The 27,542-nt window shown below is 51.7% G+C and overlaps 1 long non-coding RNA gene across 2 annotated transcripts; it reads left to right on the top strand.

Annotated features, from left to right (window-relative positions):
* The first annotated feature begins 545 nt into the window (after positions 1-545).
* On the top strand, positions 546-25,439 carry LOC110743540. 2 transcript variants are annotated; one of them, XR_002522784.2, is made up of 5 exons: positions 546-2,621; positions 10,948-11,060; positions 12,193-12,345; positions 15,497-15,786; positions 16,299-25,439. It is a non-coding gene; the product is annotated as an uncharacterized LOC110743540 (long non-coding RNA). The 2 variants fall into 2 exon arrangements; XR_004183836.1 differs by having other exon boundaries at positions 15,497-25,439.
* The last annotated feature ends 2,103 nt before the right edge of the window (positions 25,440-27,542 follow it).

The raw sequence follows: 27,542 nt of genomic DNA, 5'->3' as shown, positions 1-27,542 counted from the left end.
ATAATCCTAATATCATTTCCAACCCCAACCCCAACCTAATCTTAACCAATCCGTCACTCATCCCAGACTTCAACCCTAGTTCTTACTGTAATATCCATCTCAGAGGGAAGTCCATCCCCAACTTCCTTCCCAGTCCTTATTTCTCACCTGACCCAACCCCTTCTCTAACAACAATTTTACCTCCTAACTGCAACTTGCCCTGGCACTACATCTAGCCCCTGGCTTGGCCCCATGGCACCTAGACAAGGCTGATTGAGGATTAGAGGACTGCCATCTTCAGCCAAGCCACCAAGCCATGGGAACTTCATGGTGGTGCCCCCCTCCTCCCCAACATTTTTTTTTTTTTTTGAGACGGAGTCTCGCTGTGTCGCCCAGGCTGGAGTGCAGTGGCCGGATCTCAGCTCACTGCAAGCTCCGCCTCCCGGGTTTTTACGCCATTCTCCTGCCTCAGCCTCCCGAGTAGCCGGGACTACAGGCGCCTGCCACCTCGCCCGGCTAGTTTTTCGTATTTTTTAGTAGAGACGGGGTTTCACCGTGTGAGCCAGGATGGTCTCGAACTCCTGACCTCGTGATCCGCCCGTCTCGGCCTCCCAAAGTGCTGGGATTACAGGCTTGAGCCACCGCGCCCGGCCATCCCCAACATTTTTGAGTGCTCAAAGTCCCAGCTCTAAGTCTAGGAGTCTGGGCTCTTCCTGCTATGTTCAGCTCCCAGCCACCGGCCCCAATGACACCAGCCGCTGGGCCCGAACTAAGAAGCCATGCTTCTCCTGAGCAATGGCAAGAAATTAGCACTTGGCTGGGCTGCCCCATCATTGCTGTTCCTCACAGCTCGCTGGGTAATTTCTACAAGACCAAAGCCTGAGCCTAATGGGCCACCTGCTTCCAGCCCGGTGGACAGTCAGGGAAAGCAGCCTCCAGGGTCTCCCACAGACTAAGGGGCTCTGCGCTCTGCTAAAAGGATGGTGCTTACAGTTGTCAGGAGAGAAGGACACTCTGAAAGCTTGGGATCCTACAGCTGTTGGGTGAGAATGAGCAAGTTAGAGTGCTCTGCTGAGCCTAAAAAGCAGGAAAATATTATCTGCGGCGATGGGAAAACGAGTCATCTCTGTTAGTGACTTGAGTGCCAAAGAGCCATGTCTGGGCTCAGCACACGCCAAGTGGAGTGGTGAAGCCTCCAGCGTGTACAGCCATCCAAGCAGCCTCACTGAGAACAGCTCTGTGTACCATGCCCTGTTCCTGGGCCCACCACCGTCCACCCTCGAGTCACCCGGCGACGAACACCAGCCACCAGCCATCACCACCGCATGCTCTGGCACCCCACCAGTCCGCTGTCATCACCCACCCCTCTTCCTGGGGTCGGTCTGTCTGCTCAGATGGGGAGCTGGATGGCTGGGCTGGCCGCCAGCTCTGCGTTTCCTGCCGGGCCCAGTGCGCCATAGTTGCTCACCAAAAGCTAACTGAAGGGTCTGAACTTTCTCCAGCTTTGTTTCCCAGCAACTTCCACTTCCTGGGAGGGAGGAATGGTGACTTCTGCTCCATCCTACGAGGAAGGCAAGATGGCCTGGTGGCTAAGAGGCACAACTCTAGAAACAAACAAACATGCCTGACCGCTAACCATACCTCCAGCCCTATCATTTGCTAGCTGGGTAAGCCTTGGGAAAGGCATCTTGACTTCTCTGAACCTCAGTTTTCTGTTCCGTAAAATGAAGATAATTATGGTACCTGTCTCAAAGAGCTGCTTTAAGAATTCAGTGAGGTAGCACACAGTAAGTGTGTGTGTGTGTAAGTGCTGAGCGTAGTGGTTGACACATAGTAGGTCCTCAGTAAACATTAACTTATGATCATGATGTGGCTACAGACATTGGTGGCCTGACTTCAAGCCAGGGTCCCAAGAGGGGGTCAGCTTGGTCATTGTACTGGAGAGGGCCCTAAACTTGATCTGTTTATGGTCTTGTTGGAAGCACCTGCTTTGCTTTGTCTTCATCCCACCAGACATTCTCCTTTCCCCTGTCCCACCCTGGGCCAGAGAACTCAATCATTCCTTCATTCACATATTCACACATTCACTCATTCACTTCATTCACTCATTCAATATCCAACAAATATTTATAGATTGATTATTCTAATCCAGGCCCTGTGCTATGGGCTGGGGGATAAGTAAACAGGTCAAGGTGCCTACTTTCATGATACTCATGGCCTAATGCGAAGGGGGCTGGGTGTTTTATCAGTGCTAGGGTGAGGGGCATACAGGAGGACACCCTGGTCTAAGGAATGGGTTCCTGGAGGTGAGCTTGTATAAGCTAACATCTGGAGGACAAATAGGAGTTAGCTGGGCAAAGGTAGCCAGGCAAAGTGGAGAAAGAGTGTCCCAGGCAGAGGAAAACAGCCCCGGCAAAGGCCTGGGTGGGAGAAGACAAGCAAGCTTTGAGTGATGAGTTTCCTGAGTCGAAGTGGAGCCATAGGCAATGATGCACCATGCAGGCTGGAGTTGTTCTCCTTCCTGGGAGGTCTCCCTGCTGGGATGGTACTGCTGATACTTTTTCCTTCTCTCCACTTGCAGCCTCCACAAGGAGACCTGTCCTGAGCCCCTGGCTGATTGTTGGGGAAAGGAAGGAGAGAGGGTAAGACCTAGGAGAGGAATTTGCACCCTGGGAGGGACTGAGATGGAAAGAAACCAGGAAGGGTGATTCCTTAGCTGGAGATAATATCTACAGTAACCAGTCCACTGAGGCATGAACTCCATTTTCTTGCTCAATCTTCATAACAGCATTATAAGAAGATACTCTTATTAGTTCCATTTTGCAAATGATGAGACTAACGCACTGAGAGTTTCAGTAACATGCTTCACACCTACAGAATGTGGCCCTGGTGTCAGTCTCCAGAGCCACAGGCCAGTCTAAGAGCCACCTTAACCAGGTGGCTCTTAACCCAGGCCACCCTTGATATGGGGCAGCACAGGGGTGGGGGTGGGGACCAGGGACAGGAAGGTAGTGGAGGGAATGGTTCTTGGGGTAACTGCCCTTGGCCTCTTGACCAGCCAGTCTCTTAGATACAGTCCAGGGAGCAAGTGCCTGCCAGAGCCTGGCAGGACAAAGTTCCCCATTCAGAGCTCTGATGATCTCCTCTCCCAGCTGCTCAGCTCCTTGCAAAGCATTTTCCCTTAATAGCCTCCCATTCAACAGGATGGCTGCAGCCCACATCTGTGGAAACCAGGCCACAGCAACTCCTCCTACCAGGCCAGCAGGGCTGCCATGGCCATGGTCACCACGTCCTGAGCTTCTCCTTGTCCCTCCAAGTCAGAAAACTTACAAGCCCCTTCCACTCCACCTGCTGTTTCCAGGATTCTGCCTATAGCAGAGGGATGGAACTGAGATGCTTTTCCTCAGATCAGCCTGTCCTTAACTTTTCTCTGCACAATGCATCTTCAGGGTGAGGTTGGGGAGCAGGAGGATGGGTAGAGCTCCTGGGTTCTCATCACTCCTCTGCCTGTAACTTCCTTCGTGACCTTGGAAAAGTCACTTTACCTCTTTGGGACTCCCATTTCCTCAACTGTAGAATAAGAAGAGGGCCCAGCCTGAAATCAGAAGCCCAGACTTGAATCCTGGATCTGCCACTAACAAGGTGTGACTTTTGACATACCTCTCTGAACCTCAGTTCCCTTTTCTGTATAAACAAATCGACCCCCCTCTGCAGCTACCGAGAGGATTCAAAGAGATAACCCGTGTGAAGCACTTAGCATAGTGCCTGGCTTACAGTAAACAACCAATACATGGTAGCTGTAATTATTGTTATTACCATTATCATAATTGGTGTTTTTCAAACTTTTTAGCTGTAGACTTTTTTTTACGTTCAAATGCAAATTTTGAAGCAGAACCCCGACACCATATGTAAAAAGTTATGTGCTGGAAGAGTGCTTGTCCACGCCTCCCGCCAGCTCCTCCCAGTGCTGATGCACAGGGTCCTCTGGTTTTGACCAGTAGGTCCCAGACCCAGCTGATTACCAGACCATCCTGGGAGGATTTTAAAACCAATATCCCAAGCCCCGCTCCTGAGATTCTCATTCAGGGAGTCTGGGGTAAGCCCAGAGAGTAGAGCTTATGGAAACATCCAGGTAGTTCTTTTTTTTTTCTTTTCTTTTTTTTTTTTGAGTCAGAGTCTCACTCTGTTGCTTAGGCTGGAGTGCAGTGGCGTGATCTCGGCTCACTACAAGCTCCGCCTCCCAGGTTCACACCATTCTCCCACCTCAGCCTCCAGAGTAGCTGGGACTACAGGCGCCCGCCCGCCACCCCACCCGGATAATTTTTTGTATCTTTTAGTAGAGACGGGGTTTCACCGTGTTAGCCAGGATGGTCTCGATCTCCTAACCTCGTGATCCACCCACCTTGGCCTCCCAAAGTGCTGGGATTACAGGCATGAGCCACCGCGCCCGGCCATATCCAGGTAGTTCTAATGATTTCCCAGGTTGGGGCACCATTAAGGACCTTTCTGGATCTGACAGCAGGACTTTGAGTACAAGGGCCTCCTTCCCTATGGTCCTCTCTTAGGTTGAGAAATAGCCCACATAGGCCCAGTGGGTTCCAGTTGTTTCCATGTCCTCTCAGCTGGCCTCCCATCGAGCTTCCCTTCTGCAAGTTCTCTCTTGGAGTCCTGACTGAAAGGGAACATGGAGAAAATGCTCCTTGACTTCCCTCCAGGCCCAGCCCACAGTCACCATGTTCCTGCTCCTCCTTTCCAGGCCTACCTGTCTTGAGGGCTTTCCATGTGCCAGGCACTATGCCAAGTACCTTACATTTACTATCTTGCTAAGTCCTCACAAAGCCCTGTGAGGTATGAATTATCATCATCCCTGCTTGACAGATGAGAAAACAGAAGCAGAGAGGTGAGGTGAGTTGATCAAAGCCACACAGCTGTAAATAGTCAAGATGAAACTCTACCCTAGGCCTGCGTGACCCCATAACTCATGCTCTTACCTGTTCTGCTGATGTCCTCCCCTCTGTGCCCCCAACTCCTAACCTTACTCTATCAGTCTCTACTCTCTGCCTCCCACATCCCCAGGAACCTGCCAAAGTTTCTCCCAAGGAGCACGGCTTCGGGCCACAGCTCCTCCCCATGGCAGGCAAGAAGAACCACAGCAAGGGCTGACCTAACTGGCATCTGAGAATGTCCTGGGTCCCAAATAGGGGTAGAGAGGCCAGGCACTTGCTTGGGAGATGAGAGATGAACGGGTGAATCCAGCCATCCAGCCAGTCTCTCCTAAGTGGATCTTCCATCTGCCATGTGGCATTCATCCATCCTTCCATCCAGAGACCAGTTCAGCCTGTATTTACCAGCCCTGGTCATCTGTCAATCTTCCTTCTGACATCAGAGGCCACTCCATGGTCCTTACTTGCTGCTTTGCTCACCCATTGGTCAGTCCATCTTTACAGACCAAGGGCCTTGGTTTGTGAGGTTTTGGGGTGGAGATCCCTGATCTCAGTGAGAACAGACCTAGCCACTGTTACCACAGACCTCATAATCAGACACCCACAGAGCCAGCATCCATCCAGCAGCACCCCCAGGTCATGTTGTGGAACAAAGTCTCCCTTTCTGCCGCTACCACCACCTCATCTCCCCTGGGCTCAGCTGCCCCCACTGCTGGGGACCTTTCCCTTTGTGACCTGTCTTGGTAATTTGGAAGGTGATTAACAGCAATCACGCTTGAGTTTGACATCCAGGCACGGCCGCTAAATTGAGGCTCACAAAGCCTCCTTGACATCCAATATGTTATATGCTTTTCCCCTTAATTAGGAGCTAAAGTGGATAAATATGAAGTTGCCATGGCAACAGCCTCCCGGGTTGGTGGAGGGATGCAGCTCAGTTTCCGTCGGCTGGCTGGCTGACATGTTGGCTGATGGACCAAACCAGCTCTGGGAGGGGTGGGATGGAGCCCTCTCCCACTTTCCTGGAACCTGCCCTCCAAACCCCAGTTTTGGTTACTCTCTCCATCACTGCTCATCAGACTTCACAGAGTCTGATAATGCCCCACCTGGTCCATAGATCTCAGTTGTTCTAACTCCCTTATGGAACAGCTAGAAAAACTGAGGAGGTTGGTTGCTGCCCAAGGAGTGAGAGGCAGACAAGATCTAACACCCACATCTCCTGACTTCCAGACTAGTCAATAGTGGTTCTTAACTGTCTGGAGTACCTAGATCCCTTGAAGAATCTGTTGAAAGCTATGCTACATAGGCCAGAGATCAGCCACACCGTGGGGTTCCGACCCAGGACTGCAGCGAATCTGGTTTTAAAACTTCATTAACAGTCTAGCACATACTGTGTGCTTTTTCTCACATGCTCTAAATTAATCTTCGCAATCCTATGAGGTAGGTACGATAATTATCCCCATTTTACAGAGTTTCAGAGAGGTTTAGCCATTTTCTAATGTCACACAGCTAGCAGGTGGAGGAGTCAGGATTTGGACCCAGGTCTGTCTGCAGACTGCAAAGTCCAAGCTCTAACGGCTATACTCTACTGCCACCTGGACGACCTTTCTCTGACCCACATGTAATGACTGTAGCAGCTCTGGGGTTTCAGCCAAGGAGTCCTTCTCTTGCCTAGGGAAGTGAGGACACTCTGAAAAACTCCTCCCTCTCTTCCTCTAGCTCTACAGGAGGATGGGTGGAGGAGAGTCTCTTGGCTCCTGTCTCATACAAGCCTTCTGTTGAGGAAGAGCCAGCCCCAAACACTGCTAATAGAGGTCAAGATGTTTAAATCTTGAAGGAAGAAGCCAGGGTTCCATTCAAAGAACCTACAAAAGAAAGCACCTCAGAGCTACCAAAGTCCTATTTTTGGGAGACCAAACTGGGTCTTCCTCCTTTCCCACCTTCTCCTTCTTTGCCAAAACCACCTGCTGCAGAGCCCTGTGTTTGGGCAGGGAGAGGAGGCAGCACTCCCTCCCCAGCCCCCAACCCAGAGCATGTCCCCTCGCTTGGAGATCCATCAGGCCCAGGCCTTGCTGGCAGGTGGGAGGGGAGCCATGCCTGCCTCCGTGAGGAGCTGGGACTCGGGGCTCCTCCAGCGCCCCCGCACCACGTGGCGTGGGTGCTGGCAGCGGGAGCTGGGGCTGGTGGCTTGGCCCCCGAACTTCCTTTCCTTCCAGTTCTGACTAAAAATAGAGACAGCAAGGACGCATCTCGTTCTGTCAGACAGTGTAGGGGGGATGCCTGTGCAGACATAGGCCCCCTCTTTCTGAGCATGTGAGACCCAGCCCCCAGTTCTCCCCATATACACCCCTGCCTCACAGCCTGCCTCTGTGGCAGCAGCCATTGCCCAGGATCTAGGGTTAGGGCAGGGGATCTTCAGCTTTCCCTAAAGTCTTAACGAACATTCTCATTGGTCTCTGACTTTAGGGAAGGGTCTGGGCCAGGGCTGCAGCCCAGAGGAGTGGAAGACCTGGCTTCACGGGTTTCCTCTCCCTCTCCCTTCAAGCTATGTAGGATGGGTGGGACAAGGCTTCAGGACTGGGCCTCTTCGTATCTTTCAGTACTGGAATTAGGTGCAGAAGTCCAGGTAGCTGAGTGGAGCCCTAGGGTGGTAGTAGTGGGCGAGAGAGAGCATGTGTTCTAAGGATGTCTTGTATCTTGCACTTCTCAGGGAATATGACTGTCAAACCCCAGGGTCCCTCCTACCTCTTGGCTTCCTGCAGGTCCTCTCTCCAGGTGATTGAGAGAAACTCCTGGTCTCCTGTTTGGGTGCTGGGTTCCTGTAGGCAGCCCTACCCATCAGAGAGGCTCAGGTGGGGTGTACAATAGGGGTGAGGGATGAGTCTGGAATCATCCGCTGTTCCCCTCTACCCAGCTCCCCACACCCAGCTGCCCAGTTCAGAGCTATGCAAAACACATACACACACACACACACACACACACACACACACACACACACTTTCCTGGACACAGTGAATTTATAAGACTACACCAGGTCCTGAGGGCAAGAAAAACTGGGGAGGTGGGGCTAAGCTGTGGACAGGCACAAAAATGGTACCTTTACCATGGCTCCTTGTTACCCAAGGAAGTGGTTTCTTCCTGGGGCAGAAGCTGAGCTCCAGACTTCTGATTTACCTCTACCCAATCCAATCTAAGCACACAAGACTCCAAACACTTACTGGTTCAATCACACAGGAGGTGGTGAGAAGTAGGAGAGAAGAGGCAGTTTGTTGTTTATCACTAGTGCCTGGAACAGTGCCTGGCACATAGTAGGTGCTTGGAAACCTTTGTTAAGTGAGTGAATGAAAGAATGAATAAATGAATGAATGAGATGCAGGCACAAACCAAGACAGGAAGGGAATCATTAAAGCTATCATTATGGTACTTTTAAAACGGGGCTCGACTGGGAAATTAGAGCCAAGGGCAGCTAATAATTTGGTGTCTCTTCGAACCAATGCTCTTTCAATATTTATTCAATATTTATTTGGAAGAGAGACTGCGTGGAGACTGTGCAGAGAAGGGGGCCTGTTCACAGCCTTCAGCCTCTCCTCCACCTGCTGAACAATTCACTGCTGGCCCTAACCTTGCTGGCCCTACTGAGCTTCACCAAAACTCTTTGGTTCTCCACGCCCCGCCCCCTCAGAAGGGAAAGCAGTTTAATGAACAGTAGCCCAACAGTCCCTGGCGATCTCACCTCTGTACCTAGCAGCTTATAGAAGTGTTCCTGCCAACACCCTCCACCCCCGCAGTGGTTTGTGCCTGGTAAATACTCTTTCCTCCAACACATTAGGTGACCAGTGAAGCTTTAGTGCCCCTTAGAGATGAGTGCCCCAGGCAGCTGCATAGTGGGCCCCCTCCATCAGGCCTCTTCTCCAAATGACTACGGAGGGGAACGGCATGGAGGAGGATTTCCTCAGTGCCCTCCTCAGCTCCTGGCCATCACCCACCACCATATTTAGGAGGAAAGTTCAGGAGGGGGAAGAGGAGTGTGTGCAGGGGTCAAACCCCGTTGCTTCTAGCTCAGAGCAGGTGAGAGGAGAGTGACCAACTGGCTGCCAGAAGGGGCTACCACTTCCTCCCAGTGAGCTCTAGACCAGGCCTGTAGCTCTTGGTCCCCACTCTGCAGGGGAGCATCCTGAGCCCCATGAGTACAAGCCAGCCTGAGGCAGATGGCATCAGAGGTGCTGAAGTAATACTGTCTGACTTCCATTCCCTGGGGATGCCCAGAGAAACCAGATGTCTGGCCAATGAGGTGCTCACCGGAGCAAAGTCTTTAAGTAAATACATAGTCACTCACTTCCATTTCCTCCACTCTGCTCGCCTTACCCTCCCCTGCTTTCTGCATGCAGGCCCCAACTCCCATCTCAGCCCACCGTCCCCCTGCCCCCTCAGCCTCCCTGCAGCTAACTTCCCTTCTCCCACGCCCACAACCAGCCTCTCCATCCCCTCCTCAGCCTCCTGCCACCTGAGCAGCCATAAAATGAAACATCTGAGCACCTGTACAGATGAATAAATAATAAAAACATTAACAGTATTTCTTGAGCACTCACTGTGTGCAAGGCACTAGGCTAAATACTTTTTTTTTTTTTTGAGACAGAGTTTCGCTCTTGTTGCCCAGGCTGGAGTGCAGTGATGCGATCTCGCCTCACCACAACCATCACCTCCCGGGTTCAAGCGATTCTTCTGCCTCAACCTCCCGAGTAGCTGGGATTACAGGCATGTGTCACCACACCTGGTTAATTTTGTATTTCTAGTAGAGACGGGGTTTCTCCATGTTGGTCAGGCTGGTCTCGAACTCCCAACCTCAGGTGATTTGCCAGCCTCGGCCTCCCAAATTGCTGGGACTGCAGGTGTGAGCCACCATGCCCAGCTCTAAATACTTCACTATGTGCATTATCTCATTTACTCCTCATATATCCCCTGTCCCCTGATATATGGGTAACATAGGCTATTCAGGACAAGGCTCTGGGGTCAGACAGAGTCTCAGCCTTCCTACTTACCAGCTGTGTGAGGCACAGGAAAATCACTTAACCTCTCTGAGCCTGGTTTCTCATCTTCAAAATGGGGAGGTTAAGAATACCTACCTTATAGGGTTGTATGAAGACATAAAGAAATAAAGTGCCAGCCGGGCGCGGTGGCTCAAGCCTGTAATCCCAGCACTTTGGGAGGCCGAGACGGGCGGATCATGAGGTCAGGAGATTGAGACCATCCTGGCTGACACGGTGAAACCCCGTCTCTACTAAAAAATACAAAAACTTAGCCGGGCGAGGTGGCGGGCGCCTGTAGTCCCAGCTACTCGGGAGGCTGAGGCAGGAGAATGGCGTAAACCCGGGAGGCGGAGCTTGCAGTGAGCTGAGATCCGGCCACTGCACTCCAGCCTGGGCGACAGAGCGAGACTCCGTCTCAAAACAAAAAAAAGAGAAAGAAATAAAGTGCCTAGGCTGAATGTGGTGGCTCACGCCCTTAATCTCTGCACTTTGGGAGGTTGAGACAGGCAGACCACTTGAGCCCAGGAGTTTGAGACCAGCCTGGGCAACACGGCAAAACCCCATGGTGCCTGTAGTCCCAGCTACTGGTGGGGTAGAGGGTGTGCTGAGGTTGGAGGATCACCCGAGTCGGGGAGGTCTAGGCTGCAGTGAACCTTGATCTTGCCACTACACTCCAACCTGGGCAACAGCACCAGACCCTGTCTCAAAAAAAAAAAAAAAAAAAGAGAGAGAGAGAAAATTCTTAGCACAGTACCTGGCACAAAGGCTTGTTCATGCCGGCTGTTACCATTATTATTATCTTCTTTTTAGATGAGAAAACCAGGGAGGTTGTCATATGTCAGCGTCACGTGCAGCTAGATCGTAGCAGTGTTAGGATTCTAACTAAGGCCTCCCTAGTCCTATCTGAGGGGCTGCAGGCTGGGGCCAAGTCAGATATTCTCTCCTTCCCCGGCTCCCTCCTCCTCTCCAGGGTCACAGGCTTCTCTTTTTTCTTGCCCAAGGAAAGGAAACTTCGTGGCTCCCTAGTGACAGCCAACATCCCACAATGCTCTCGGGAATGTGTGCACACGCCCACCTGCCGGGCCTGGAGGAATTCAGGCTTTAGATTTGAAAGGTAATTCAATCCCCCGGTGCTTCCTCCCCTCCCCCGCAGCGCTGGGTGTTCAAGACGGCGACAAAGACCCAGTTTCAGAGGAACAAGCCCGCAAGTGCAGAGCCACAGGCACGCGCTCAGCCTCGCTTACAGGCAGCCCCTTGGTCATAGGCACACGCTCTTCCCCTTGCAGCAGTTACTAGAGACATAGACCACCCCTGGTTCAGCAGTCACTCACCCCTAACCTGCCCACCCCTGGCCTCTCAAACCTCCAGACTTTGCCAATTCTCCACACATTCCTCAGCTCCCCATGTCCATCAGGCTCTCCGTCCCTCTCCCTCGCTCCATCCTTAGGAAGCTCCCCTTCCTCTACCCATCCATTTCTCTTCCTTCCAGGCCCCAGACCCTGGGTTACTTCTCGGAGTGAGCACTCAGTGACTGCCCTTTCACCAACAGTGGGGGCAGTCCCCTGCAACCCCACATCCCCACCTCTGTTTCTTTCTACCATTGGCTCAGCTCAGCCCAGGCTCTGAGATTGGTGCCCAGCACTTGGGGCTGGGGCAGGAGGCAGCCTGGAGCAACTCAGCACTCCTGTTTAATTAATAATGGTTAATAAGTCAACATGTAATTAGAGGATGAGGGCACATGGCTGTGCTCCTTGGGCCTTGCCCTGGGGGAGTGGACTGGAGCCTGGCCACACATGCCCCTGTACCGCCCAGGTGCTGGCCAGATCAGCCTCTTGATTCCCTTTGCTTACGCTGGGTCCTGCCACTAGGTCTCTCACCTGTGGTCCCCTCTTCATTCAGCCTTCAGGGTCTTCCCCACTTACTCCTGCCTTGGCTTCCTCCCTGCCTTCCACACTGGGCTGAAGGAGCCCATTCCCTACAGTCCTGGGGATCCCAATGTCTCTGGGGATCACAATTTCCTGAGGGGCCAGGCCAGTCCCTGACTCCCACGCAGGCCTTGAGTACAAGAAGTCCCTGGAAGGAATCCACAGCAAGTTAAGCCCCACACCTCTCCTGATGACCCCCTTTGGCTCCTGCACTCTGTCCTCCATTGACATTCTCCCCACTCCCACTCAGCAGGGAGCCAGAGAGAGCCCTCCAGGGACCTCCCTGTCCCAGCCTGCGCCCTGTCCTCTTCCCTGCTCCAGCTCCTAGAAAAGGCTTTTGGGTGATGGAAGTCAGCTCCCTTCCCGGCACTCCGCACCCCACTGTCCACGGGAGACAGTGTGTTGCCCTCCAGTGGCAATAGCTGGCAGCAACCTACGGAGGAAAGAGTGTCCAGGCTCCTTGGAGTGTCTCAGGTCAGTCCATATGGGGGTGGGAGGTGGGGAGGGAGAGTGCCATACCTTTGTCTACTCACCTTTGTCAACTCACCACTTGCAGGCTGGGTTGCGGACTACCTTTCCCAGCAGCCTAGTTAGCTCTTATCCTGTTACTCTGGCCCTGTGCTATCAAGTTCACCTCTGACTTCTTTCCCCAAAGTATCAATGAATTACTAAACGGCAATAAACATGATCAACACTCCTGTGTGCCAGGCAAAGGGATTTACAAGCATTGGCCCACTCAGTCCACACAGCAATCCCAAGAGGCAGGAGCAGTTGTCAACACCATTTTACAGATGAGGAAACAGTTGCAGTGAAATTAGGGAACCTCCTGGCTCACCCAGCCAGGAGGCGTTGAGCTAGGATTCTGACTCTACAGCCCGACTCTTCCCCAGGAGATATTTGGCCTAGGGTTATTAGTGGAAGGCGGTAAGGAGGTGAGAAGGTGGGGTTAGGGATTGGAGAGGAGTGTGGTACATGCAAGGGTGCAAGGGGAGTGGCAGGGGGTGCAGGAGTGTCAGGAGCAGGAGAGGATTCCAAAGAGTGATGTGAGGGGAGCACATGAAGTGTGGGGGAGGTGTGTGAGAGGTGAGGGATGAACAGGAGTGGGGGAGTGTCAGGCATGTGAATGGGTGTAGAAGGTAGAGTGGATGGGATGGAGGTGTTCACAGAGCAGGTGAGGGGTCAAAGGGCAGGATGAGGATAAAGTAGGAGGGGAGGGAAGTGTCAGGTGTGTGGGGTGTGTGAAGGAGAGGTGGAGAGGGAGGCAGGAGGGGTATGCAGGGTGAAAGGCAGCCAGAGTGAGTAGGCGGTGGGGGTGCTAGGTGTGGAGGGGGTGTAAGAGTGCATGGAGTGGTTAGGGAGAAAGTGAGAAGGGTAGAAAAAGGTGTGGAGGAATGAGCAGGTCCCTGAAGGCCTGGAGGACCCGAGCAGGGGAGGAGGTGAAGGAGGGGACTGGGTGGCATGGAGAGGGGTGGATAGGCCTGAGAGGCTTTGACAGCTTGGCTTTTGTCCCTGTCCACATCCCCAGCTGCGGCAGCCCCCACCAGACCTGGCCTTACTGCCAGGCTCATTTCAGGGATGGGTGGAAATTTCCATTTCAGCAAAATCCATTTGTAAAGCCCTGGAGCTTTGAGCCTCGTTCTGCTCTGCCCGCCTGGCTCTGCCCACATGGCTCTGGCCTGCCCAGCTAGCCCCACTCTCCACCCCAGACCTCCCTCTGCTCTCCCTCCCCAGCAGGCAGAGCGTGGGCTCAGGGCCTGGGCTCCCTGAGCCCCACTCCAACTCTAGCACTGCAGCCTACAGAGGACCACCCTCCCCATCCCCCATCCCAGCCAAGCATCTTGACATTTTAGGGTGCCCCACGGATCTGGCAGAAGTGGGAGATTGGTCAGTGCTTTGTCTCAGTTAGGGGACCACAGCATGCAGTCTACCCCCACTGCCCGCTGTCCCAGTGCAGAGGGTGTTTTCGATGCTACAGCACAGCAAAATGGGAAGAGCTCTTCAAGGTAATCCTATTTAGACCCTTTTGTTTTATAGATAGGGAAATGGAGGCCCAGAGAGGTAAAGGTACTTACTAGTCCAGGGCGCTACACAACTGGTTGGTGTGCAGAGCCAGAATGACCATATTGCCTAGAGGAGGAGTTGTGGAAAAACAGAGCCATGCAAACTTCAAACAGGCTCTGTTGAAAAGGTGTGCCTCCAACCTGTGATTTTACTTCTCTGCACCTCGGTTTGTTCTACCAAGTGGAGCTCATGACCATTCTCCCAGGCTGGTGTGATGATGATGAGCTGGCCACAGCCAGATGCAGGAAAGTGGGGGTGGATCACAAAAGCCCTAGTGTTCTTGAGTTCATGGGGAAGGCAGGAGCAATATCAGTTCTAGATTCATCCTGCCATTAGTGACCAGACCCCTTTGCCTTGTCCTACAGCTTCCCAAGAACTACAGAAATTTCAAGGAACAGCAGGGATGACATGGCCAGGGATTGAGGCACTGGGTGGGAAGGTGAACTGGTCTCTTGGGGTAGAAAATGAAGGGACAGGGTGGGCCATCTCAGGCCTCTGGGCAAGGAAAGCTTTTCTTCTCCAGCTCTAAAGGAGTGGCCACTCTGGCCTCAGGGTGGAAACATGGGTTCTCTGGGCCAAAGTCAGAGCCCTGCATTGAGGGGAAAGGCTGAACTCTCCTAGGACAGGGGCAAGGTCTATCTTGCTCACTTCTGCATCCCAGCATAGCACCTGGCATGGAGGGTATACCCCTCAAGCCTTGCCACAGCTAGAGGCAGTTCAGGACAGATCTTAGTAACTGGTATCAGGAAAGCACCTAGGGCTACCTGCCCTAGACTGCTCTCTGACCAAGCTCTGTGTCTTACACACACACTGTGGCACATGCCGTGGCACATGCTGGAGCCAGCCTTAGCTCTAGCACATGCCCCAGCACATCCTCCAGCTGCTGCCCTCCTTCCCCAGCCCCCACAGGAATCCCAGGTCCCATCTGCTCCACTTCTCTGCATTTCCCGTGAACATCTGGACTGCTCCTGAAATCTGGCTCCTTGTTTCATCCAGAGGGAGCTGCTAGAGGGAAGAGGAGACTCCTGGGTCCCATTAGTTCTGAGCTGGGGCCAGGGAAGGCCCTGCCTGACCCCCACTCCCAGCCTGCAGCTGCCAGAATGAACTAGCCTAACAGAACTCTGGTTCTTGTCTCCTATTATCCCTACCCTTGAACACTCCCTCACCTGTAGGGTTGTAACACCCAACATACCCCACACAGCCTCCCCAACATCTGCCCAAGGGTCACACGGTTCTCTGTGCCAGAATCTGTGCATGTGTTTAGCTTTGCACTCTACACACAAAGGTTCCCAGAGCTTCCTGGAATGGGCTGTGCTCCAGAACCACACACTCTATGGGCAGGCTGCTCCTCTCCTTCCCCACCCTGTGGTGGTGGTGGTTGAGGCTGGGGCGGGGGGTATGGAGGAACCAAGGCCTTTGGTCCCTGGCAGCAAACATTCTGAGTCCTACGTCAGAGACATGCATCCTAGGAGGACCAGGCTGGGAATGACCTTGGCCCATAACCTTCCCTTTTCCCACTCCGCCTGCCCTACTTCTACTTCACCTGCTCCCTTACTCTCCACAGACGATCCAAGATTCTTGTTTTATTTTGGGAGAGGACCGCTCCCTTTACGGGATGCTCTCCATGGTCCTGAACCAGAGTCCCGGGACAGAATTACTTCTCAACCTTGAACAAGCGGTGGCTCCTAGCACACATCTTGGAGGCATTCTGACCCAAGTAAGAAAGGAGACGATAGTGAAAGGGAAGGCACTGGAGAGAGACAAAGAGTGTGTGCAAGACACACAGGGATAAAGAGACCAACGCGAGACTGCCAGGAGGAAGAAAAAGTGATTTGGTTGTTCCTTTTAAGAAAGGTAATCTTCCCAAGTACTTGGTGTCCTCGCTCTATGCAAATGCCTGCTCCTCGCTCCCGTTTGACCCTGAAACTCTCTAGACGTCCCACTTTCCATTTCCTTCTCTCACGCTGGGTCCAGCCTCTCCCTGATTTAGGGTCTGTGTGCTTGGGGACCACTCAAAGTCCTGGACCTAAAGGCTCAGCTGTTGCTTCTTCCTCCTCGAAAGCCGAGAGAAAAGACTTCCCTCCAGATTTCTCTCGCCCCACGCCCCTCTAAGAACAGGTCTAGGTGGCAAAGGGCCTGCTCAGTCGCCCTAAGAGCGGCGCCCGCCCCAGCCTGGTCCCCTTCCGGTCGCGGGATGCCTGTGGCACTGCGGGGCCGGAGAGAGGAGGGCCTTTACTGGCCGAGCCAGCCCAGGAGCCCCCAGGGCCGCACTGGAAGGAAGGAGCTGGTGAAATAGAAGAGTGGCAAGCGGTTTCCCGCTCGGTTGTGGCTGTTATTATTTATTTATTCATGTATTTTTTATTAAGGAGGAGATGTCGGCCTAATGATCGGGGAGCCCGGCTGGCTCGGAGGAGTGGAGCTGGAGGTAATGGGGCGCTATCCACACACGCAGGGCCTCTCTCCAGCCGCGGGGACCCCCTCGGAAACCTCTCCTCGGCTCCCCTCCCTCTCCCTCCGCACCGCGCTTCTGCAGTGCCGAGGGCCACCAGAACACATACACCCGTGGCCTCTCCCGCTTCCCCTCGGGCGGGACGTTCCTCTCCCGTCCTCACCCCTACCGGGTGCTGCCGACGCCGGAGCCAGAGCTGGAGCCACGGAAGGAGCCTCCGTTTCTCCGCGGAGACCCCCTTTCCAGCGTCCCGCTCAACCATCCCCTCACCCGACCGTCCCCTCCCAGGCTCCTTCTCTGACTACAGAGCCAGCTCCCAGCTCTTGACAGAGAAGGAAATAACCCAGCCCTTGTCCCCTAGTCAGGGGCAACCTCGCCTTTATCAAGAACCAGACTTAGCTTCAGCTTTCAGCCAAGAGCAAGCTTCCGACCGACTGACCCAGACACACCTCAAGTCTTAATTCAGTTCTCAATAGGGGGCTAGCCTCAGACCTAGACTAAATCCTCAGGCCCTGGAAGTGGACAGACTGCAGCTTGGTCCTAATTTTGAGTCTTTATCTGGGAAGCTACACTCAGACTAAGAACCCCCTCCAATGGTAGGGCTGGCCTTAATCTCAGTCCGTATTTGTGGAATAGCCTTAGACCCAACCTCCAGAGGTTAGCCCAGTCCCAGAATTTAGGGTAGTCAAGAAGGTGGAAGCTTTTGGAGGCCAATGGCAAAAATAGTTGGGTGAGTATGGCTTGGGGAGGGGGGACAACTGGTTGTTCCCTTTGGCTCAGATCACTATAGCTTTACCTCACTGGCAGAGGGTCACCTCCTGCTTATTGCAAGGACCTAACTGAGGGCACACTCTGGTTTCATGGGAGGGAGTGGAGGGGTGCTCTGGGGACCTACACCTATGTGAGCACAAGGCCACAATTTCCATCATGCTTCCCTTGATGTCCAACAAATGCTGGACCAATGGAAATAATTTTTCCAGAAAACATCAGTAGAGCCCTGCTCTGTGCCAGAACCTGGGGACAAAGAGAACATCTCTGATAAGCCTGCTCTGTCTAATGGTGGCTGGGGTTGCAACAGCATAAACATCGTAGCAGCACCTAGCTATTGAGCATGTACTTATGCCAGGCCTTGTTCTTCACGACATTATCTCACTGAATCATTACAGCCCTACAAGGTACACAATTATTATTCCCATTTTATTTATTAAATAGCATTTTATTATTACAGAGGTAATAAGTATGAATTGTGCAAAATTTTAAAAGTACAGAAAGCAAAAATATAAAAATAAAAACATCATATTTCTACCACCATTAACACCTTAATGCATCTCCCTCCAGATCTTTTCCTTACATACAAGTATCTTTTTACCAAAATGTGATTGAATTATGCATACTGCTTTATGATCTGTTTTTTAATAAACAATTTCTACCTTTCCTATTTAAGTAAATTTTCATCCCTTTTAATACCCAGAACCTATAAAAATTTCCCCAAATGACCCCCAAGAAGTCCTTTACAGTTGGTCCGAATCCAATACAGGGATAGCATCTGATCATTACGTGTATTAAATTGCTAAAATGGTGCACTCCCCTGGTTTTTTTGGCCATCAATGCATTGAAATATTCAGGTTAGTTTTCCCACATAATATTCTTCCTTCCAGCTGCCTGGTTACTTCCTTGTGCTGTTGTTGAGGTTGTGAAACTATCCCAGTGTTTCCTGTAAACCGAGAGTTAGATCTAAAGGTTAGAATAATTCAAGTTCAACATTCTTGGCTAGAACACATGTGAGGCGATGTCATATACTTCACTTTGCACCATATCAGAAGACATAGAACATCAAATTCATCCACCATGAGAAATGCTCATATAGACACCTGCTGATGATAGTTATGATTTCCTCCCCACCTTCCTTCTAGTAAATTATGTTTGTGGGTTATTCTGACACCATGCAAATGTCCATTTCCCCATCAGCCATTCACCTAATGGTTATTAATACCAATACATAATCTTTGCCTGATTACTCTCATGTTTAAAGATGAAAAAACTGAGACTCAGACCGGGGAACAAAGTCACTCAAGCTCACACAATCAGCAAATTAGGACTCTGACTAGAAATCAAGTTTTCTTCCTCTTTCCCACCAAACTAAGTTGGGAGCACGTTAGGTGTCTGGCACACATTTAAATGTGTAAAAACCTTCTGAGGAGGGGGATTTCCTCTCCTTATGGACTAGGCTTACCAGAGGTGGAAAAGCATCTTGGTGAGCCCCAGTCTGCCTCCTGGTTGAGAGCTGATGCCACTAATATGGTTATCAGTGAAGTAACTCTACTCAGCAACTGCTATGTGGCAGCCCATGCTAAGTGCTTTACGAACATTAGCTTCTCGAATTATCCCAAGAAACCTGCAAGGTATGCATTATTACTAGACCCCCACCCTTTTACAGATGAGAAAAATGAGGCTCAGAGAGGTTAAGTACTTGCCTAAGGCTGCATAGCTCATGATCAATGGAGCCAGGATTAGTTCTGACTCCAAAACTCAGGCACTTTACCGCCTTCTTGACCTGGCCTCTCAAGCCGGCCTCTCTCCCATTCCCAAGGCTGTAGAGTGAAGCTAATGAACAATGCTTGGGGCCTCCTCCTTGTGTGGCTGGTTCTGACATTGCCCACAGCTCTGTGACTATCTGTCAGCATCAGCAAGAGCATCACAGGGTTCTCTGGGTCCCCTCTGCTGGCCTCTACTCACCATATGGCTCTTGCCAGAATATGACTTGGTTCCTCCAGCCTCTGCATCTCATTAATCCTTCCAAGCTCTGCTCCCCCTGATCCGAGCCCTGGCCCTAATGCCTCCATCAGAGCTCCTCACACTGGTTTATGAAACACTTTCCTTTGCTCACATTTATGTAGTTCGAATCCCAAGACTACCCTTGAAGGAGGCAGGGAAATGGGCTCCATTTGATAGATGCAGACATTGAGGCTTAGGGTGAGGAAAGCTCTGGGCCCAGACCTGCTATGCGCCTGTCCCAGTCAGCATTTTCAAGATGGGCTCAGGCCCCTTAAGCAAAGTCAGGACTAACCTCAGAGTTGATGCCTTGCTGCTATTTGGAATGTGAAGCTTGTCCTTGGGTGGGGCCTGTGGCAGTGGATTTGGGGTCAGCCCTGTATCCTCTAGCCTTGCCAGGGAGCAAGTCTCTGAAATGTTACCAGCACTGAGGGCATCCTGAGAAATGTCAATAAATGCTGATTTGGGTCCCTTGGTGGAGGGTGGAGCCAGCCTTTTTCTGCAGAGCCTCCCTCCACCATCTCCCTGTTTCCAACTGCAGAAGAAAGAGAAGCCAAAGAACCCTTAGAGTTTGCCTAATCCAACCCAACCATCTTAGAGATGGGAGAACTGAGATCCCAGAACTCACAGAGCAAGGCAGCATCTATTTTTTTCACCGGAAACATCAAGAATTAGTCATGGACCTCCACCCATCCACCCTATTCCCCATTCCCCACCACGGTCTATCTGGAGCCCCTTGAGTCAAGACCCTGGTTCCTAGAAGTCACAGGAGCAGAAGGAAGGACTAAGGAGCTAGCTCAGGGTTGTGGGCCCAGCATTAGGGGCTGCAGGAAGGAGAACAGCTTGAGCCAGCCACCATACCAGCCTCTGCCCTCCTCACCACAATACTAGATTGACACCTGGACCAGCTCTTCCTGAACCTCTAAAATGGAGAAAATAAAGGTCCTACCAAATGGTGGAGGCAGTGACACAGTAGCCTCCATGCGCTCTGGGAACTGACTGCCTTCTCCAGGCCCTGTGTGGCTAGTGCTTCTCCCATTTCATACCTCTTTCTGTGAGAGTCCCTTGCTCTATCATCCTCTAGACCCTATCAAGGGAAGGCTACTTCTTCTCCCAGCCCAGTGAGTCCTACCAAGACTCCATCCTTTCATTTTCACTGCTATGGAGTACAAAGGACCCCATCTCTCCATCTCAGGCAATCATCCAAGGCCCTGATAAGTCCGGACCTCATGTTTTTGGCTACATTTTCCACTCCTCTGGTCTTCCCACAGTTGTCCATTCAGTTGTAGTATACAGTGACTGTTCAGAGTCCTCTCTGTGCTGAGAACAGGAGTTGAGTGAGAGAGGTTGGTTCCATTCTTATCTTCCATGCCTGCCGTATCACAGGTGCACAGTAAATATTTATTGAGTAAATAAATATGGAGGTTCAAGACCAGGTCAGGCCTGTCCTTAACAGTCTGTACTTTTACCTCAAAGCACTTTGAGGTTGATTTTCCCCATGGACTGTAAGCTGTTCCCTGAGGATAGGGACCATGTTTTCTGGTTCATGTCTGCATCCTTAGTGATTAATCCAGCACCTGGCCCACAGTAGATGTCTATTAAATCTTCATGGAAGGAAATATGTGAATGAATGAATGATACATACATTCATAAATGAATGAGCAACCTAGGTAGACAAGGACTTTTATCCTATTATTATAATGAGGAAATGAGCTTTAGGAGAGAATGGAAACCTGGCTTGCACTTCCCACATGTTAAATATTAGAGGCAAGATTTTAACGCAGGGAAAGCTGGCCCAGAAGGTTTGGAGCTACTGACCAGGGAGTAGGTGATAAAGGTGGGTAAAAGCCTGGATGGGCAAACCTCAGGGATTAGGTCCAAGCAGATGGAGCCTCTGCCCTGCAGGAAGGACTTTCTTAGAATTATCCTGCTTCTGGGTAGAGAAGCAGGGAAGCCTAATTGGTTTCTTCAGCTCCTGGAGCTGGATCCATAAATTATGGCTCCATTGAAAGCACAGGTGCCTCCTCTCTAGGGACCCTGGTATGACTTGATGTGAGTTCCCAGTGACATGAAGAGGCTTGCAGCCTCCACATGCAGGTCCCCATGCCACCCTGCCCAGAATAGAAGGCACTGCTCAATAAGGTCTGCCCATCAGCTGCAGTGTTTGAGGTATGCAGGTACCCAAGGGAGGAGCAGGGGAAGGAAGGGGCCCAGGAACAGCAGCCGAGCACAGGGAGGCAGAGTGAGAGAGTGATGAAGACCCAAATAGCCTTCCCTCAGTGAACTCCATCCCATTAACCATTTATTGAGTACCTACCTTGTGTCAGATGCTGTGCTGGGCACTGGAGACCCAAAGACAGCTCAGATGCAGGACAGAGGGGGAGAGGCAGCTACAGAGACAATAATCACAACATGGGTGATAAGTGCTTGAGAGGGATGTACAAAGTGCTCTGAGAGCTCACAGCACCAGGCCATTAATTCTTCCTCTGGTGGAGAGGATTTTGGAAGACTTCGCTGAGGAGGAGGTGTTTCAGCTGCGTTTGGTCGGCTCCGAGGTTGGCAGAGGGAGGGAAGGGCACTTCAGGCAGAGGTGAGCATGTGCAAAGGCGGGGGGTAGGAAAGAGGAACTAGGGGATTTCTCTGTGGCTGGAGCTGAGGGGGAGGCATGAGGAGACACTGGATGGGGAGCCTCAGGCCAGTATTTGAAAGGCTATGAATGGTCCTACTAGAGAATTTGGATTGGATCCAGTCGTGGGCAAAGGGGAGCCATTGAAGAATTTTAAGCAGGGGTGTGTTTTAGAAAGCCTTATCCAGGGGAGATGGAACGAACCAGGATGGTGGCCAAGGGGCAGAGAAAAAGGAATGGATTCCAGGAACATTTTGGGGGGGAAAAATGGACCAGACTTTCCCTGGCTCTGTCATTCTTTTGGACTTTTCTTGCCTTTCTAGGCAGGCTCCAAGTTCCCCTGGGGATGGAGGCTGCTCACTCCTTTCTCTGTGTCTGGCGCAGGCTTCTGCATACACAGAGCTGAACCTACAGGGTCTGACTGACTGACGAGAACAGAGCAGCAGAGCTGACTCCCAGTGGTCAGGGAGTCCTGCTCTGCGGATGACCTGGTGACTTCTCTCCGACTCAGTCCACAAGCCCCAGAGCAGGATGAGGCTTAGCCCAGGCCTCTGGGGAAGGCCAGGAGGTCCTCCCCACCCTCCCTTCTTTTCTCTCCCTCTCCTCCCACCCCTCCTCCCCTGAGCCCAAGCTTTCTTGCTGGGAGGCTCTCAGAGCCAGCAGAGCTGTGGATGAAATGGTTCGGTGGCTCCAGCCCAGCTGCTGCCATGGCAACCAGGCTGCCTGCCAGACCCAGTCAGGAGCAGGCCCAGCCTTCCTGCTCTAGCACTACGATTCCCAGAATGCAAAGCACCTGAGGCTGTGAGAGAAACCCACCTCCTAGATGGTATCCAGCCAGAGCCTTCCAGCTTGGAAGATGCATAGGGGCACCCCAAAAGGAACACAGTACAGAATATGGGCACCTGTGTGTGCAGAGAGCATGGGATACTTCTGGAGGAGGCCAGAGAACCCCTCCTGATGTTGGCCTACTGGACATACCAGAAGGAGGCCAATGGCTTCAGGAAGGGACAAAGGCTGGGGATGGGTACTAGTCCTGCTTTTGCCACCAGCTTGTGGTGTTGCTTGAAAACTCTCTCAGAACTCCACTACCCTCAGTCTCTAACACCACCTTCACAGTCCAAGCCTAGGTGGTTGCAACATGCCACTAATTGGTGTCTTTGCCTCCTTTAGACCCCCTCCTTTCCTTCTTCATGCTGAAGACTAAGCGACCTTTTCAAAATGCAATTCTGATCATATCACTACCTCCCATGCTCAGCCCCCTGCTGTTTAAACTATTCAGTGTTTAAACCTTTTGCTCTTAGATGAAGAAGCAAATTCCCTCTGTCAGCTGACAAGGCTCTGCATGGCCTGGTCTGTGTCTAGTTTCCAGCCTTCCTACTCACTCCATACACTTCAGCCCTTCTGGACTTTCATTTCCTTGCAGAAGCCATGCTCCCTCCTGCCACAGGGCATTTGCACAAGCTGCTCCCTCTCTCTCTCCAGAACACTTTTTCCTCCACTGTTGCTCTACACAAACCTCTCTTTCACAAAAATATTTTCTTCTAAGGAAGCCTCCTCTAACTTTCCTGACTTGACCAAATCCTCCTTTTATATATTAGCATTGGCACCATGAGCCTCTCCTTTATAGTACTGTCCCAGTTGCACTTTTACATTTATCTGTACAGGCAACTATGCACCTCCCCACCAGATCATAGCCTCTGTGAGAGGAGAGAGAGTGCCTTTTTGGCTGTGACTGCAACCTCAGGATCTAGCACCATATATGACACATAGCAGATACTCAAGAGCCATTTGTTGAAATAAATGAATCTGTTTAAGTCTCATTCTTCCCACCTGAGAGCCCCCCATGTGTCATGCACTGCAAAGCGGGGGGCGGGCAGGCATACAGTACTGGACAAGACACACAAGCATGGTCCTTCCTATTATTGTGCTCACAGTCCAGTGGGAGACAGACATTGAATATATAATGACCAGACTGCTGAGTAGTTCAAATGGCGAAGGATATAGAGCCATGGTGGCACAAAGCCCTGGGATCTGGACAGGTCCACCAAGGAAGAGAAGCAGGAGTCAGCAGGCAAAAGGGATGCAATAATGTCAAAGAATGTTGCAGGCAGATGGAACGGCATGAGCGAGGATACTGCTGAAGCAGAGAGGGCTTGGATTGTTTGAGGCATGAAGTAAGGACAGAGTCACTGGAGCCTGAAGTGAGTGGGAGGCGGTGGTAGCTCCATCCACATGCTTTGATTTTACTGGCTAGAAGTGCAGACGAGCTGTCTTTTCAAACTGGCTGGATCTTGTCTTCTACACTCCTCTCCCTATTCTCAGGCCCGGGATGAGGCCCAGCGTGGACATACCCAGGCTGTCCCACTCCTCATATGGCCTTCACCGCTGACCACTCACTGCTGTATTCAGGTGTCTGGTGGGGGCCCTGCCCATGTCCGGTCTGATGGGGCTGTGACATTTGTATGTGTATTAGGGGGTGATATGCTGTGGTAGCAGCCAATCAATCCTGTAGCATACATTGCTGACAAGTCTGGGGGAGATCCCCTGAAAAGGGAGACTGGCCTGGGGCGTGGATGTGGGTGTGCAGCTTGCCTGGGAAATGAGGCATGACTTACCAGCTGCAAAGACTTCAACGGGTGGGGGCAGCAGAGGCCCCTGGGCACAGGGCAGGGAGAGCTCTTCTCCTTGCATTTGTTGCTGCCTCTCAAGGGTCCTCCGTAGGGTGGGAAAACTCTTCCTGGCAGGTTTAACCCTTCCTTTGAACTTGGCAGTTCCCCTACAAGTAGTCCGAAGTGTGTGTGTGTGTGTGTGTGTGTGTGTGTGTGTGTGTGTGTGTAAAATGAAGTGGCATCTGGGCTGGAAATAATGGACTTTAGCTTTCTTATTTCACTGCAGGTATTCCAACCACTACCCCTCTAACACACACACACACACACACACACACACTGAGGCCAGATCCCAGGTTTTGCTGAGGTTTCCCTGTGGGCAGGAGCTTCTAGCTTACCCATTTCTCAGGAGAGTGTTTTTCAAAGTGTGAGCTTCAGACCCACTACATCAGAATCCTGTGAAATGCTTGTGAAAATGCAGGCTCCCAGAGGACCCTGATGCATGTAGTTCACAGATTACATTTTAAGAAGCATTGTCCTAAAGGATACCTAATTCTGCCCAAAATAAGTGCTGAAGCATTCCCCTCCCCAGAAGTGTCTCCCCATGGTGATCCAACCCTGGACTCTGCATTCTCCCACTCATCTCTAGACCTCCACTAGAAGGGCAAACCAGCCCTGCCCCTTCAGACCCCTTTCCAAATCCCTGCCTCATTGTGCATTCTGTAAACATGGACCAAGAACTCATTATGTGCTGGGTGCTGGGGTTCTGGGAAGAACCTGACAGCCAGCATCTCTACTCTCATGGGTCTTGTAATTTGGCAGTGAAGACAAATATTGTAAAAGCAAATAAATAAATAAACAAGATAATTGTGGCAGGTGCTATGAGGAAGATAAAACAGTTATCTGATAGAGTATGCCTGGAGGGGACTGCTTAATTTGGGGGTTCAAGGAAGGAGGCCACTTTGGTGCCTGTGTTTTAAGGAAGGTTCTGGAAATAAAAGAAAAATCCCTCCTCTCTCTTTGCTACTGTTTTTATCTCTCTTTCTTTTCTCTGGCTCAGCCTGGCTCTCTGTTTCTGTTTCAACTCCCTCTTTGTCTCATTTCTTCTCTCCTCCACTGCTTCCCTCCCTCCCTCTCCCATTGCCTCCCTCTTCTTCCCACCCTACCTCCCTCTCTTCTGCTCCCTTCAGAGGAACTGAAGAAACTAGATCTCCCTGTCTCTCAGGCTAGATAGCAGTAATTGAGCTGTGGGCTCGCTCAGCAGCTGGACCTGAGAGTAGGGCTAGAGGAGGGAGCGGGGAGGTCAGAGGGGAGCTGGAGGAATGAGAGCAGGGAGGGGTCTGGGAGGGTGAGGGCACTCAGAGGGGCTGGAGGTGGCTACTGAGCCAGGTAATCTAATCAGGGGGTGAGTCATAAAGATCACTCACTCCCGTGCACAGGACCAGCCTAGGAAATCACATTAATTTAAAGAGGGTGTAAAATCCACGGAGAATTCCCCTCTCTCCACCACACACATGAAGATAAACTGTCTTCAGCTTCCAATATGATCTTACAACAGCTTGTCAGTGACAAAACAGCCTCAAATCCTCCCATTTATCAAACGGCCAATCCTGTTAGCAGCTTAAAAGAGACATAATTACCTGCGGCCTTTTGTGTGATTCTTTATACTAACACCGTTTCCTTCTTCCTGGCAGAATTCCAGAAAGTGAGCTCAGAATTCATTCCTGGTGATGGAGGGGATCTTCAGAGATGTTAAAGTTGGGGGGGCAAGAGGGGCTGAAGTCAGAAGTTCTGCTCTGCGGGCAAGTCTTGGACTGGGATGTGGGTTAGCACCATGGACAGGGCCAAGGGCTGAGGGAGCCTGGGAGCGGCCTTGTGTGCAACCGGTAAAGCGGCACCAAGCCCCACTCACGTTTGTAGACACCTGGGGGCCAGCAGACACCTGCCGGCGGCCGGCAGGCATCTGGAGGGCTAGGTACCAGCTGCCTTTACCGAAAAGGCAGTGTAGGCCTCTGCCCAGGGTGCATAAGCACTGCCAGTGGGGACAGAAGATCGACGTGGCTAGGCCTGTGGATCAGTAACTTGGGTAGAGTTCTCTACTCTCAGGTAGAGCGAGGAGTTTTTGTGACTTCAGAATCTGCCATGCTGCTACCAGGGAGAACACTAATGTTCCCAGCTAATATTTACTGAGTGCTTGCTGTGGGCCGGGCCCTCTGCTCAGCACTTTATACACACGATCTTAATTAATATAAACCTCATGTAACCCTATTCTAACATCCATTTTATAGATGAGGAACCAGATGGCGAGTGAGGCTAAGTCACATGTGCAAGGTCACTCAGGGATGACTCAAACTTGTGGTCTATGAACTGGGCTGCCTCCAAGGCAGGCTCTGGCCATGAGGAGAGATCAGTTCTGTGATTCTGGGTTGGTCCCTCTCCCCCTCTGCCCTTGTTCCTCAGGGAGCTCAGTTGGCACAGGTCTCTGTTCTCAGTACTTTGATGGATAAGAGAACTCTGACCTTTCCTTCCATGAAGAATAAGACTTCCTAAAAACAGGCTTCTTTCTGGCAAGAGCTGCTCTGCAAGCTTGCATCTGCATTCTCTCAGCCCCTCCCTCGCCCTGCTGGTCCAGGTCCCTGCTGGGCTTCATCCCTCCATTCCAGGAGGTCACCTCACCCCTCCCCTCCCACTTCCCACTGCCCGAGGCCCTACTTGCTTCCAGCCTTCCCCGCATTCTTTTCTACTTTCCAGGAGGCCCAGAGGACTCATCTCCTGGGAGGAAACCATCAGAGTCCATTTGGAAGTCAGATAAAGAGGCAGACAGTGAGACAGACAGCAAGAGACAGACAAGAGACAGACTGAAAATGAAATTTGAAGCACTGTTGAATCAATGATTATGGTCAAATCCTGTTGAGAGACGAGCCCAGGGTAAACTATCCAGGGGTATCTCACAAGATTTCTAGGACTCACTTTTGCTTAGCTGGTATCTGCTGCCCTCAGCCCTCCATCCTTGCCCCTTTCCCTCCCTGGGCTGCCTCCCAGACCAGCATCCTTCTCCCCACCCCACCCAGTCTCAGGGTATTCATCACTGCATTAGTGATTTATCAAAGGCTCCGACGGTTGCTGTTTGGCAAAATCAATCTGTGAAGAATGGGAC

This window comes from Papio anubis, chromosome 5, assembly GCF_008728515.1.
Source record: "Papio anubis isolate 15944 chromosome 5, Panubis1.0, whole genome shotgun sequence".
Taxonomy (NCBI): Eukaryota; Metazoa; Chordata; class Mammalia; order Primates; family Cercopithecidae; genus Papio; species Papio anubis.
The sequence above is the reverse complement of the archived record's forward strand: the minus strand, read 5'-3'. Positions and strand labels throughout refer to the sequence as shown.